At 44.1% G+C, this 10837-nt stretch overlaps 1 non-coding gene across 1 annotated transcript; it reads right to left on the reverse strand.

Moving 5' to 3' along the window:
* Window positions 1–333: 333 nt before the first annotated feature.
* LOC130460163 (small nucleolar RNA R71) lies at window positions 334–440 on the reverse strand. Its single transcript, XR_008920107.1, has one exon. It is a non-coding gene; the product is annotated as a small nucleolar RNA R71 (small nucleolar RNA).
* Between the last annotated feature and the right edge of the window lie 10397 nt (window positions 441–10837).

The following is a 10837-nucleotide window of genomic DNA, read 5'->3' on the forward strand; positions in this document are numbered from 1 at the left end:
TCCGTGCTGCCAAAGGCAATCATGCCTTCTATTGCAGCTGAGACCTTCAAGATTGAGCCCGCATTGATTAACATGATCGAGAGACGCCAGTACGGTGGGGAACCAGGTGAAGATCCGAATCTTCACATTCAGTCCTTTATCCAATATTGCTCCACCATCAAGCAAAAGGGATTGACTCCGGAGCAGACTATGGAGATACTTTTCCCGTTCTCTTTGAGTGGGAAAGCTAAACTGTGGATTAATGGGTTGAATCGGGCGGCTTTGAAAATCAATAATTGGGAATCCTTGGCTCTTGCTTTTTATGTTAAATATTTTCCACCTGAGAAAACGGCTCGTCTGAGGGGTCAGATATTAGGTATCTCACAACAAGCGGATGAGAGTTTGTTCGAGGTTTGGGAGAGATTCAAGGATTTGCAAAGAGAATGCCCGCACCATGGTTTGGAAGATTGGTTCTTGATTCAGCAGTTTTATAATGGTCTGGGCAATGAGTCTTGATGTTTGTTGGATTCAGCTGCCAGTGGGAGGTTCATGCAACTTGAGGTGCCTAGAGCTATGGAGGTGATTGAGGAGATAACCATTCACAATGCCCAGTATGGAAATCCTAGAGGTCTATCTAAGAGGGGTGGTAAGCATGATTTAAATTCTATTGAACAATTAACTGCCCAATTGACTGCTTTACATTATAAATTCGATAATATGCAAGCGGCCAATGCTCAATCTGCCCAACCTGTTAGTGTAGCTGCTATGAGTGCCCAACCTACTACTATTTGTGAAAGTTGTGGAATGTCTGGTCATTATGCACAGGAATGTAGAAGCTCTATTGAACAATGTAATGCTTTTCAATCCTACAAACAAAACAACCCATTCTCCAACTCTTACAATGAGGGCTACAAAAATAACCCTCTGCTTTCCTACAGGAGCAACAACATCCAAAACCCTCACCAAGTTCAACATCCACCACCACAACCATATCAACCCCCACACCAACAATCTTACCAACCCCGAAACAACTACAACCAACAGTCTAGTGGGCCACCTGGGTTCTCTAGACAACACACATCACCCCCACAACCACAACCTCAAGCCACACAGCCTGACCCTATGCTAGTAGAGATGAGAAACATGATGCTACAAATGCAAAAATCTCTAAGTGAAAAGGATGCAAAAATCGATGCTCTTACTGCTCATAACAAGATCATTGATACACAATTGGCACAGATGGCTACTACTATTGCAGGGAGGCCACCAGGCCAACTTCCTTCACAGCCCGAAAATAGGGAGTCTGCTAATGCAATTACATTGAGGAGTGGTAGGGATTATGATGGTCCTTCTATGCCGGTTGAGGTTGATTCCGGGGTGTCTGCTAGTGATCTGGTCAGTGAGGAAATCCCGAAGATAGATATGGGTGAGAAGGAACCAGCTGAAAAGGTAGTCAATGAGAATGAGGCTACAACTGCGGTTAAGAAGGGGGCGGATATACAAGTACCACCTGTTGCACTCCCCTTCCCAAACCGACAACTGAAGAATAAGCTAGACAAGCAGTTTGGCAGATTCTTGGAAGTGGTCAAAAATTTGCAGGTAACGGTTCCTTTTACTGAATTAATTTTACAAGTTCCTGCGTATGCTAAATTCATGAAAGATATTTTGACCAGAAAACGTGCTTTTTGTGAGGTAGAGACTGTAGCTTTCACTGAGGAATGTAGTGCTTATTTGCAAAACAAGTCTCCACCTAAACTTAAGGACCCCGGGAGTTTTTCCATCCCATGTAACATTGGCACCGTATTTATTGATAAGGCTTTATGTGATCTAGGTGCTAGTGTGTCTGTCATGCCTTTGTCTGTCTGTACTAAACTGAATATGGGTGAGCTTAAGGTTACTAATATCACTCTACAAATGGCCGACCGTTCTGTCAAATACCCCTTAGGTGTTTTAGAGGACGTCCCTGTTAGAGTAGGTAAATTCTATATACCTGTGGATTTTGTAGTATTAGACATGCAGGAGGATTCTCAAATTCCCATAATCTTAGGTAGACCCTTCCTTCATACGGCGGGGGCGGTAATTGATGTTAAAAGTGGGAAATTGACATTGTCTGTTGGGGATGATAAGGTGACTTTTAATCTGAATAGTGCCTTAAAAAGTCCCATGCTAGAGGAAGAACAATGCTATCGCATAGATGTAGTCGATTTTATTACTCGTGATAACGTCTCCCAAGTTCTCGAAAGAGACCCTTTGGAGGCAGTGCTTTGTTGTGAGTCTTCTGCAGGTGATAGCAGTTCTTGGAGTGCTGAAGTGGATGCTCTGGAGTTGGCTCTTAATGGTGGAGAATCTGAGCCGGAGAGCACCAAATTGAAGAGGTTAGTTTGGCCGGTTTGTTCTGTTAAAGAGGTAAAGAAACCCGAACTTAAACCTCTTCCTGCTAACCTTAAGTATGCGTTTTTAGATAATGAACAACTTTGCCCTGTGATCGTCAGTACTGCACTTGATGCAGGCCAGTTATCCCAACTTCTTATTGTGTTGAAAAGGCACAAAAAGGCCATTGGGTACAGTATTGATGATTTAAAGGGTATTAGCCCTGACTTTTGTATGCATAGGATACATCTAGATGAAAATCATAAACCATGCATTCAACCCCAGCGTCGTTTGAACCCTGTCATGCAAGATGTTGTAAAAGCTGAAGTTATGAAATTGCTTGATGCGGGTATAGTGTATGCTGTGTCTGATTCTAAGTGGGTGAGTCCCGTTCAGGTAGTGCCTAAGAAAGGGGGGACAACTGTGGTGAGAAATGAAAAAAATGAGTTGATACCAACTAGGGTAGTCACAGGTTGGCGCATGTGCATTGATTATAGGCGTCTTAATGTTGCTACTAAAAAGGACCATTTTCCCCTTCCCTTCATTGATCAAATGTTAGAAAGGCTAGCCTGTCACAAGTTTTTCTGTTATCTGGATGGTTATTCTGGTTTCTTTCAAATTCCCATACATCCAGACGACCAGGAAAAGACCACCTTCACCTGCCCCTATGGTACCTTTGCATATCGTAGGATGCCTTTTGGTCTGTGTAATGCGCCTGCTACTTTCCAACGTTGCATGATGAGCATTTTTTCTGATTTTATTGAGTCTATCATGGAAGTGTTTATGGATGATTTTAGCGTCTATGGTACTTCTTTTGATTCTTGCTTACTAAATCTGACTAAAGTTTTGAAAAGATGTGAAGAGTGCAATTTAGTCTTGAACTGGGAAAAGTGTCATTTCATGGTTACTGAAGGGGTGGTTTTGGGACATTTGATATCTGATAAGGGCATTCAGGTGGATCGAGCTAAGGTGCAAGTGATTGAACAATTACCCCCTCCAGTTAATGTGAAGGGTGTTAGAAGTTTTCTTGGTCATGCGGGGTTTTATCGCCGCTTTATCAAAGATTTCTCTAAAATTGTTAAACCACTTACCCAGCTCCTTCTCAAGGATGCCCCGTTTGTGTTTACTGATGCTTGTCTTGAAGCCTTTGACAGGATTAAACAGGCACTGATTTCGGCTCCCATCATCCGTTCTCCCGAATGGGATATTCCGTTTGAGATAATGTGTGATGCAAGTGATTATGCAGTTGGGGCAGTGCTGGGTCAAATAAAGGAGAAGGTTTTACATGCCATCTATTATGCAAGTAAGACCTTGGATGAAGCTCAAGTTAATTATGCAACTACTGAGAAGGAGCTTCTAGCTATAGTCTATGCCTTGGATAAATTCCGCACCTATCTGATTGGATCCAAGGTGATAGTCTATACTGATCATGCGGCCCTTAAGTACCTGCTCTCTAAGAAGGAAGCCAAGCCTAGGCTTATTCGATGGATACTATTGCTACAGGAGTTCGATCTAGAGATCCGCGACAAGAAAGGGGCTGAGAATGTGGTTGCAGATCACTTGTCTAGATTGAGGTATGACGATGGTAAGGGATCTACACCAATTGATGATTCATTCCCGGATGATCATTTACTTGCACTTGCCAGTCAGTCACCGTGGTTCGCAGATTTTGCTAACTACATTGTAGGAAGAATTCTTCCAGCCGATCTGTCATACCAACAGAAGAAGAAATTCCTACATGATGTCCGATTCTACTTTTGGGACGACCCTTATTTGTTTCGTGAGACTGCTGAAGGGTTGTACAAGCGTTGTATTCCAGAATGGGAAGTTCAAGGTGTTATCAGTAGGTGTCATTCTTCACCTTATGGTGGTCACCATGGACCGTCTAAAACAAACGCTAAGTTGTCACAATGTGGTTTTTACTGGCCTACTATGTTCAAGGATGCACAGGCTTTTATTATGGCTTGTGATGCGTGCCAGAGGGCCGGCACTATTTCGAGGAGGTATGAGATGCCACAGAACGGAATCCTTGAGGTTGAGATTTTTGATGTATGGGGGATTGATTATATGGGACCATTCCCATCGTCCAAGGGTAACTTGTATATCCTTGTTGCTGTAGATTATGTGTCAAAGTGGGTGGAAGCCGTTGCCTCACCTACTAACGATGCTAAGACAGTCATCTCCCTGTTCAAGAAGATCATTTTTCCTAGATTTGGGGTTCCGCGCGCTTTGATCAGTGATGGAGGATCACACTTCCATGAGAAGCATCTGGATGCGCTCCTGCGCAAGTATGGAGTTTATCACCGCACTGGACTAGCCTACCACCCTCAGACGAGTGGTCAAGTTGAGGTCTCCAACCGAGAGATCAAATCTATCCTTGAAAAAGTAGTGGCGAAGTCTAGGAAGGATTGGAGCGATAAGCTAGATGACACTCTATGGGCATACAAAACCGCCTTTAAGACACCTATTGGTACCTCCCCGTATCGGTTGGTGTATGGCAAGGCGTGTCACTTACCAGTAGAAATGGAGTACAAGGCTTATTGGGCAATCAAACAGCTCAACATGGATGCAAAGCTAGCCGGTGAGAAGCGGTTACTTCAATTGGGTGAGCTCGATGAATTCCGACTACAAGCCTATGATAGTGCCCGGATTTACAAGGAAAAGACCAAGAAGTGGCACGACAATCACATTTTGCATAGAGAGTTCGCGGTGGGCGACAAGGTTCTACTTTTTAACTCTAGGCTTAAGTTATTTCCTGGAAAACTTAAGTCTAGGTGGTCTGGGCCGTTCACCGTGACTATGGTAAGCAAATTTGGGTCTATTGAAGTAGAGAATGAGAATGGTGAACGATTCAAGGTTAACGGGCAACGTCTGAAGTTGTACCATGATGGGGCTACCGTAGGAGTGGTTGAGGTCCTTCACCTCAACCCCTCCGCCTCATAGACGGCATATTCAAGGTAACAGGGTCGAGCGGGACCTATGAATAAACCAGCGCTTTGCGGGAGGCAACCCGTATTTCATTGCTTTCGATAGTTTAGTTTTGTTTTGTGTGTTTTGTAGTCTAGTTTCTTTGTTCATGAGTGGTGAGGAGAGAGCATTTTACGGTCCTTGGGTGTTTAATGATGTACAGGTTCAACTTCTAAAGCACGAAAAGATAGGAAAAATCTGTGGGAGCAAGAATCGCCAACCGCCCGACGGGCGAGAGCCGCCCGACCGGGCGCGCGGAGAGAGAATCAGAAAGTCTCTGTACGCCCGACGGGCAGACAAGCGCCCGACGGGCGGCTCACTACGGAGCTGCTGGAAGTGTCGCCATTCGCCCGACGGGCGAGGAGCGCCCGACCGGGCGCGTGTGCAGAGTTTTGGAAGTGTCGCCATACGCCCGACGGGCGATAGCCGCCCGACCGGGCGCGCGGAGAAAAAATTTGCAAATGGTCAGGTATCTCCCTCCGCCCGACGGGCGGACCTGTGCCCGTCGGGCGGCTTACGAGCTGTTCGCCCGTCGGGCGGGTGTTGGCCCGTCGGGCGAGAGAAGAAATTGCGGATTAAAACACGGATCTCCTCTATTCTTTTTCACTTCACATCTCAATCATCTTCTTCATTCTCTCTCAAACTCCATTAAACCCCAAAACCCTAAGAACTTCAACTCTCCATATCTCCCTCATCTCTCACTCAAATTCATCAAGCTACACACCAAAATCATCCTCATCACATCTTCTTCAACCTCCACCAACCAATTTTCCTTCTTCCTCACTCTCTACAAAAAACCCAATTTCACCAAAAATTTTGAAAACTCAAAATCACCTTCAACAATGGGTTCAAGGCCGAAAAGAACTTGCACGGGAGCAACAAGGAGACAAGAGGAGGCTTCCACAAGCCGTCCACCACCACCACCTCAATTTGCACCGGATTCGGCTTTCCCGAACATGATTCTCGCTAGTGAGGAGCAACAAACCCGCATTGCACACCTCAAGCTACGGAAGGTAGTCCCTACTCGATTTATTTGTCAGAAAACTTTAAATGATATGGGTATTGAGAGGGATGTTAGGAGATTATTTCATGGGGTGGGCATGAAACATATGTTTTTCATGACTAGGTTGACATTTAGGGATCTTACTCTTGAATTCCTTAGCTCGTTTAATGTCCGAAAGAATGGTTACAAAGATGTCTCTAGAGTTTCTTTTAGATTGTTCAATAATGATTATGATTTGTCTATCAAGGATTTTGGTGCTATTTTTGGTTTGAATGTGGAGTATAACAGGTTCCCCGGGGAGGGGCATAACAATAGTGAAGTATGGGGGAAATTGACCGGGGATTTTAATCCCGGTAGCATGCAACATTTGCACGCCTCTAGCGTGCAACACCCCGTCCCCTTTGTTTGGTTCAGATTTATGGCTTTCACAATCTTTGGGAGAGACCAAAAGGAGAATGTGAAGAGCACGGAGTTGGAGGTGCTCGGGGGGTATTTGTTAGATGGTGATGACAGTTACAGGATGAATTTGGCCCATCACTTGGCCATGCAACTGCTTACTACCGCCACCCACCGCTACTCGACCGATATTGCTTTGGGTGGTCTGATCACCCACGTTGCCGTAGCAGTGGCAAACTTTGTTGAGAGGGACCATGCTGCGGTCCGGGGGAACAACCTATTAGATATTGAGTATTTAGGGAGCCTTTACAGGGTGCACTCTGAGTACGGGGGACTTCTCCCCGGTCAGATGTCATGGATGTTCCAAAGGAACACTCTCTTTACTCTCCCGGACACCACCGGGCTCACCAATTTTACTAGGGGTCAGCCCCATTACATATATGTGGGTGAGCAGGCAGCACCCTTAGCCCAGCCCCAGCCACATCCCGAGGCCGCGCCTCGCACCCACCACAGGAGGGGAGGGCGTAGAGAGAGGGGGTCGGGACAGAGAGGTAGCCCGGCTCCACAGGGGGAGCATGGGTCTTCAGAGGAGTTAGGGGCCATTCATGAGAGGCTAGGCAGACTTGAGCTCGGTTTCCACGAGTTTGCCGCGGATCACCAGAGGACTATGTTCCCCTTCTATGATCAGTACGCCAGGCAGGGCTACATTGCCCCAGATCATCAGCACCCTTCCTGGTTCACTTACCCCACAGAGGGGTACGGAGCGCCCGGTTCCATGGGCACCTTCACGCCCACCCACTACGGGGGGTTTGGAGCAGGCAGCAGCGGCCACGGTGGCCATGATAATGATGGTGGTGATGGTGATGATGGCCAAGATCACCAGTGATGTTGTTGATGATGATGATGGTTCGGTACCCCTGAGCCAATGAGGACATTGTCTGATTTGGTTTGGGGGGGTTCACATTACCTGTATATACTAGGTATGTTTTTCTTTTCATTTCGTATTTCTTTATTTTTGTGTGTTTCTTTGGTGTGTTTAATGCGTTCTAAGATTAGTTTATCGCTTCGGAAAAAAAAAAAAAATATATAAAAACAAAAATACAAAAATACGTTCCGATGAATACAATATCATGCTTCCCTGTGCCCCTTGAACGAAAATTGTTTTGATTCTTGGTATGTGATGATGGGCAATGTAGATGTGTTAGCCATGATTTGATATTCGATTGCTTTGATGCCTTAACATGAGTCAACTCCGACTAACTATTTGTGGACTTGGTGCTTGACTAGTTGACTTGGTTAGGATGTGTGATAGCTTCCTGGTGTGTCATTGATTTTGAGTATTGATTTGCAACTATTAGTAGTGTTTTATGACTCATATACATGCACATTGTGAAGGACGAAGGCATTTTTCTATTTAGGTAGCCTTCAGATGAGATTAGATACGTTTGTTCCCTCTTTTTCTACCCATGTTGTGCTTGTGCCATTTATTCGGTGACTAACCACATTACAAGCCCGTAAATTCCCCATTGGTTACTAGTCCCAAGCCTAGCTTGGGGGGAGCTAATAGTAGTGAGGTGAGGGAGTTGTAGTGTGATACATTTTGTACATTTTGGGCATATTGAATATCGAAAAGGGAAGTTCTTCTTATCATGATTGTTGTTGAAAAAAAAAATGAAATGAATGAGATGAGGAGAATAAAAATTGTGTGAAGGTTCCAAAAGAAAGAAAAAAATGAGATTGAGCAAAAAAAAAAAAATAAAAAAAAAAAAAAATAAAAAAAAAAAAAAAAAATCAAAAAAAAAAAAAAAAAAAAATCGTTATTGAATCAAGCTTTTGTCACTCCGGTATTACAATTTCTTATCTTCATGAGTGATTGGTTACAATTGTGAAATCAAGGCAAGAAAGTATAGTGTGGTTTGTTTGTTGTTTCATCATGTGTTGAGTGGGAAGTTGTGGTTGTGGTCATCATTTGTGGTTGACCATGGTTTTACTAGGATTTAAGCTCCCCAAAGCTAAGGCTTTAAGCTCACGTTTTACCCAAATTTACCGCACCTTTACCTAAGCCTATCATTACAAGCTTGAAAGACCTTCTGACCTTTGTGCATAGAGTTGTATTAATGTGAAAGTAGTTGTTTATCAATGCAAGTTATGACGTGACACATTACGAGTCGACTACTAGGTTGAGTGTATGTTTTTCTAAACACACGAGTGTGTAAGTTTGGGAGGGCATTGTTCACTTATATGTTGGGAGGAGAGCGAACGGGTACATCTTTTATCCGCCACATAAATGAGTGACGAGTGTGTGAGCACTAGTCTTGAATTCCATTGTGCATTTGTGGTTCGCTTTGCGTGACGATTGTTAAGGAGTATTAGCAATTGAATGGACCGGATTGGTTGACATTGATGCATACTTGTTAGATTTTACCTTGAATCATGTGTTCATTTTGAAATATGTTGGGGTGAAGTTGGTTTTGTGTTCATCGATGATTTCTTTGCTTAGGGACAAGCAAAGATCTAGCTTGGGGGAGTTTGATATGTGCGTTTTATATAATATTTTCACCCCCGTCCCTTAGTAATTTCATGCGTCAAATGAGCTCCTAGGAGCCATTTTAGTACTAATCTGTGTATTTTAGTGTGCCGTGAGTTTCAGGAATACTTAGTGAGAAATTGGTCTTGTTAGGCCCGTTTCTTGATGATTTAGGCCACTACAGGATCCCGAGGGAGTTCGGGACGACTTTTGTCGACTTACGGGAGCCCTGGATGTTCATGATCGAGCCCCGGAAGTTAGACTAGGTGTTGTGGGCGAAGGGCGGATCATTTAGCCCTCCGCCCGGTGGATTGCCCCTCGCCCATCGGGCGAGCAAGCAGAGGAACAGCTCGTCAGAGGGCGCCCGACGGGCGGAGTTTCGCCCGGTGCCCACCGGGCGCCCATCAGAAGCAGCAGCAGAAGAAATCGCCCTCCGCCCGACGGGCGAGAGCCGCCCGACCGGGCGCGCGGAGAAGGTTTTCAGAGAATCGCCTTACGCCCGTCGGGCAGCCCTGCGCCCGTCGGGCGGACTTCGAGCTTTATGCCCGTCGGGCGGAGAGCCGCCCGACCGGGCGACGACAACCCAGGAGCCTTTTAGCGCGCGTTTTACTTTAGTATTTCCGGTTTTTGTTGGGCTTTTTGGGCAAAACTATAAATATAGCCCTTAGAATTTAGTTGGAGATCATTATTATCTTATTACTTCATTATCTCATAGCCTAGTGTTAAAAACACTTAGTTTTATTTCTCTAAGCTTAATTTTCTCTCTCTAATTTGTTCTAAACACTTAGTATTATTTTCAATCAAAAATCGAAGTTTTCAATTGCCATTGTTCTTCAATTAGGTATTATTCCTTATTTCAATTCTTTGTTTAAGCTTTAATTATGTTTTCAATCATGCCAATTGCTTTGCTTATTGTTAATATGTGTGAGTAGTTGATTTTCTAGGGTTTTGGGAATCCATGAACGAATGTGAAAGGATGATTAATTGTTGTTGATTGTTGGTTTAGCTGTTAATTCCTATTGATTGCCCTTATCTACTTTGCAATTAGATTTGCGCAGGTTTGATTGTATTAGTTTCGCAATATCAAATTAAGATTCGAGAGATGCAATTTGATGTTTAGGCTTGTTTCAATAGGTAGAATTGGGATTAATACGTAGCGAGAGCCCGTTAATTCTAAGTCTATGATTAGTATCGATTCGAGAGAGCATGCTAGTCTAATTAACTGTTTTATTGATTATTATTGATTGTTGTCATCCTGGAATGTTGTTCATCGGTGAACCTGTGCCCTAGACCTTTTAATATCTGATTTTTCCCTATTTTATTATCATCCTAGTTTCATTATACAAATCAACCTATATTCTTGTTTCCCAATAGTCTAGAATTGCCGATTAATAGTAGAAAGAACATTGTTTCCCTGTGGATACGATCCTTGCTTCCCTTGCTATATTTTTAGTTGGTGAACGTTAGGTTTATCTTTGATAGGAGTGCGATTTAGCCTGTCAGTAACCTGGGGCCAGTATGGTAGCCGGTGTTCTCTCGAGCTATATGTTGGCATATTTGTCTTTCCAATGGAGTTAGGGAACTCAAGAAGTCTA

Source organism: Spinacia oleracea, chromosome 4, assembly GCF_020520425.1.
Source record: "Spinacia oleracea cultivar Varoflay chromosome 4, BTI_SOV_V1, whole genome shotgun sequence".
In the NCBI taxonomy this organism is placed as follows: Eukaryota; Viridiplantae; Streptophyta; class Magnoliopsida; order Caryophyllales; family Amaranthaceae; genus Spinacia; species Spinacia oleracea.